Consider the following 4,689-nt stretch of genomic DNA (forward strand, 5'->3'; position numbering starts at 1 on the left):
GGGCGCACCGTTCAAGGCTTCCCCTCTGGAAATCAGACTGCACCATTGGGAGAAGAAAAACATTGCCAGGCGCTCGGCCCAGGAGTTGCCCCCCCCCCCCCCCACCCGCAGGCGAGGAAGGGGTCTCCCGGTGTGTCAGGAGCTGGCAGCTCTGCAGCCGCCGGTCCCTCTAGGAGAGACCGCACAAGTCTTCAAACCCCTCGGCCTAGCCGCATGGGACCAGGTCAAACCGGGTACCAGGCAACGAGGGAGGGTCGCCCCACCTGCACCTCAGCCGTCCGTCGCCGGGCGGCCCGAGCCGTGCACCAAGCTGGCTTGTACAGCCCACCCCACACTTGCCCGTGCCAGAGGCGCCGGAAGGGAAGAGCCAGGCAGCTCCCCATCCCGCACGCCTCCCACTGAGAGGAGCCGTGGGTCCCCTTGCAGGCCCTCGGCCCCTTCTCTTCCAGGCTGCCCTGCCACACGAGAAGGACCCAACCTCAGTCGGCCGGGATGTTGGGCGCAGGAGCGTCCTGCCACCAGCAGGTCTTTCTAGGGGGCGGGGGGGTGGTACCAGCCCACTGCCATTCGGTTTCCCCCACCGCGGGGGTAGTGCTGGGTGAGCTTGGGTTCCATCTCAGGAGGGCCTACCGCTGTGCCCCTCTCAGAGAGGGACAGGAGACGGGGGGCACCCCCCCTGTCCCCAGTCCCTCGCCTGTCGTTTGGGTCCTCCCCGGCAGAAGAGGCCCACCGAAGGCCCGGTCCTCACCCGAGCACCCCATGCGGCCGCGGACCGCTCCGCCAGCCAGGGCGTGCCAGGGCAGGGCCGGGCCCTGTGCCTACGGTGTGTGCTTACAGGAGGCAGCCGAGGGCTTCGGGCTGGCGCCGTCGGCTGCTCCGCCGTTAATGATCCTTCCGCAGGTTCACCTACGGAAACCTTGTTACGACTTATACTTCCACTAGATAGTCAAGTTTGATCGTCTTCTCAGCGCTCCGCCAGGGCCATTGCCAACCCCGGCGGGGACGATCCAAGGACCTCACTAAACCATCCAATCGGTAGTAGCAACAGGTGGTGTGTACAAAGGGCAGGGACTTAATCAACACAAGCTTATGTCCTGCACTTACTGGGAATTCCTCGTTCATGGGAAATAATTGCAATCCCCAATCCCTATCATGAACGGGGTTCAGCGGGTTATCTGCACCTGTCGGCAAAGGGTAGACACACACTGATCCGTTAGTGTAGCGTGTGCAGCACCGGACATCTAAGGGCATCACAGACCTGTTATCGCTCGATCTTGTGTGGCTGAACACCACTTGTCCCTCTAAGAAGTTGGACGCCGATGGCTGGGGGTCGCGTAACTAGTTAGCATGGAGGAGTCTCGTTCGTTATTGGAATTAACCAGACAAATCGCTCCCCCAACTAAGAACGGCCATGCACCACCACCCGCAGAATCGAGAAAGAGCTATCAATCTGCCAATCCTTTCCGTGTTCGGGTCGGGTGAGGTTTCCCGTGTTGAGTCAAATTAAGCCGCAGGCTCCACTCCTGGCGGTGCCCTTCCGTCAATTCCTTTAAGTTTCAGCTTTGCAACCATAGTCCCCCCCGCAACCCAAAGACTTTGGTTTCCTGGAAGCTGCTCGGCGGGTCATGGGACTAACGCCGCCGGATCGCTAGTCGGCATCGTTTATGGTCGGAACTACGACCGGTATCTGATCGTCTTTGAACCTCCGACTTTCGTTCTTGATTAATGAAAACATTCTTGGCAAATGCTTTCGCTTTGGTTCGTCTTAGCGGTCCAAGAATGTCACCTCTAGCAGCACAATACGAATGCCCCCGGCCGTCCCTCTTAATCATGACCCCAGTTCCGAAAACCCACAAAATAGAACCGGAGTCCTATTCCATTATTCTTAGCTGAAGTATTCAGGCGACCGGCCTGCTTTGAACACTCTAATTCAGACCCCCAGGACACTCAGTCAAGAGCATCAAGGGGGCGCTGAGAGGCAGGGGCTGGGACAGGCAGTAGCTCGCCTTGCGGCAGACCGCCAGCTCAATCCCAAGAACCAACTACGAGCTTTTTAACTGCAGCAACTTTAATATACGCTATTGGAACTGGAATTACCGTGGCTCTTGGCACCAGACTTGCCCTTCAATGGATCCTCGTTAAAGGATTTAAAGTGTACCCATTCCAATTACAGGGCCTCGAAAGAGTCCTGTATTTTTCGTCACTACCTCCCCGAGTTGGGAGTGAGTAATTTGCGTGCCTGCTGCCTTCCTTGGATGTGGTAGCCATTTCTCAGGCTCCCTCTCAGGAATCGAACCCTGATTCCCCGTTACCCCTGGTCACCATGGTAGGCACAGAAAGTACCATCGAAAGTTGATAGGGCAGACATCTGAATGTATCGTCGCCGTCACGGGGACGTGCGATCGGCCCGAGGTTTTCTAGAGTCACCAAAGAGGTCGGGCGAGCCTGGATGGTCTTGGTCTGATAAATGCAGGCATCTTGGAAGGTCAGCGCTCGTTGGCATGTATTAGCTCTAGAATTAACACAGTTATCCAAGTAACAGATGGAGCGATCAAAGGAACCATAACTGATTTAATGAGCCATTCGCAGTTTCACTGTGCCGGCCGTGTGTACTTACACGTGCATGGCTTAATCTTTGAGACAAGAATATGCTACTGGCAGGCTCAACCAGGTAGCCGCACCTGCTGATGGGGTGGGTTCGGGGGGCCACGTGCCCATCTCCACGACCGGACCACCTTCACACACCCATCCTTCTGGGGAGCCTGCTGGGTGGAAGAAGCCCACCCGCCTGGGCGGGAGGGCTCGCTGGAGGGTTGGTGTGGTGCGGTCGCCTGGAAGAAGGGAGAGGCGGGCTGAGGCGCAGCCTGAGCGAGAAGCAGAGGTGCCGGAGCCTGGTGGCGGCGACACCCCTCGGAACAATTTTTCCGAGCTGCTGTGGAAATGTGCTGGGCGGAGACGGGTGACGGCGTGGCGCACAGGGCCTACGAACCTGCTGGGCAGCAGCATCCGAGGGCCTGGCGCCATCCGACCCCTCCGCTCGGGTCAGACCACTGGCGGACACGAGCTGCCGGGGCCGCTCGGTCTTCGCTCTGCTGGGTAGGGTGAAGGGCCACCCGCCAGGTGGCAGGCCCTCGAGTCACAGTCCATGCGGGGAGGAAGCTCCTTGCTTGAAACAGCCGAGGCTGGCCAAGCAGTCCATCCTTAAACGAACTGAGAGTGCCCAATCGATCAGAGTATGGCCAAGGCATCCCCTGGCAGGCCGCCCTGCGCGGGGGGGGATGCCGGCTCCACATCCCTGCCTGCTCCCGGGGCGAGCAGGCTCAAAGGAAAGGCCCATTGGGAAGGGGCCAAGAAGCAGGAGCAGACCAGGGCCCCTGGGGGCCCCGGCGGGCGGGCCCGGGTGCTGCCTTCCCCTGTCTGAAAATCACCGGAGCTCACGGAGGCCTGACCGAGCAAACTCGGAGAAAAAGGACAATCGGGAAGGGGCTGAGTGGCAGGTGCCTACCCGGGCCCCTGGGGGCCCCGGATGCTGCCTTCCCCGGATTCTGAATCGCCGGACTTAACGGAGGTCTGACTGACCCTCTCCCTAGTAATCCGGAGGAAAATTACCCCCCTTTCTTGTAATCCGTGCACACAAGGTGACAGAGGGGACCCAAGGCGAATGTACCCGACCTCCTGGAGCCCTCACTGGGATCGAGGAGGCAAATGAGCCCTCATCGGAACTTCCAGGCAAGCCCGGCCATGTGGTCGCCCCATTGGAAAGCATTGTGTGCGACCAGATGGCCGAGTGGGATAGGGGCGACCAGATGGCCGAGTGGGATAGGGGCGACCAGATGGCCGAGTGGGATAGGGGCGACCAGATGGCCGAAGGGGATAGGGGCGACCAGGTGGCCGAGGGGATAGGTGCAACCAGATGTCCGAGGGGAAAGGTGCGACCAGATGGCCGGGCTTGAAAGGGAAGCCATTTGGTCGCTGTGTGCCCCAACGAAAGAGTGAGAGAGGGAGACTGGAGGCCCAGTGCCCCAGCTGGGCCCCAGCCATGGAGGCTGCGAGGGGGACCCGACGGGTCCTCTGACCCGAGGCTCACGGACACCTTGACAAGCAGGGGAGGCCTGCACGGGACCGACAGACCCCTGTCCTGGGCCCTCGGCGGAGCAGCAGGCCGTGGGTCGGGGCCCAGGGCCGGAGCACGCGACCCGGGGCCCGGCAGGGCCCCTGGACCCATCCGGGGCTTCCAGGCGCGGAGGCGCAGGGGAAGCCTCCCCGGGCCTGCCGGACCCCGTCCCGGGCACCCTGCCACGCAGCAGGACTCCGGATCGGAGCCTGGTATGGGGAGGCTGCCAGAGCTCCTGAACCCAGCCAAGCAAGGGGAGGCTCCCCGGGCACAACGGAACCCTGTCCCGGGCCTTTGGCAGTGCCGCAGGGTGGGGGGCGGGGCCCAGGGCCGGAGCCCCTGACCTGGGCCCGGCAGGGCCCTAGGACCCAGCCGGGGCTCCCAGGCCCGGAGGCGTAGGGGACGCTGGACCCCGTCCGGGCATCCTGTCACACGGCAGGACCAAGGACGGAGCCTGGGGTGGGGAGGCCGCCAGAGCTCCTGAACCCAGACAAGCAAGGGGAGGCTCCCCAGGCACAACCAAACCAAACCCCGGGATGGGGCCCAGGGCTGGAGCCCCCCGACCCGGGGCCCCT

At 61.9% G+C, this 4,689-nt stretch overlaps 1 pseudogene; it reads right to left on the minus strand.

Moving 5' to 3' along the window:
* Positions 1-883: 883 nt before the first annotated feature.
* LOC146810494 (18S ribosomal RNA) lies at positions 884-2,674 on the minus strand (annotated as a pseudogene).
* Positions 2,675-4,689: the final 2,015 nt, after the last annotated feature.

The sequence above is a fragment of the Triturus cristatus genome, chromosome 7 (genome assembly GCF_964204655.1).
Source record: "Triturus cristatus chromosome 7, aTriCri1.1, whole genome shotgun sequence".
Lineage (NCBI taxonomy): Eukaryota > Metazoa > Chordata > Amphibia > Caudata > Salamandridae > Triturus > Triturus cristatus.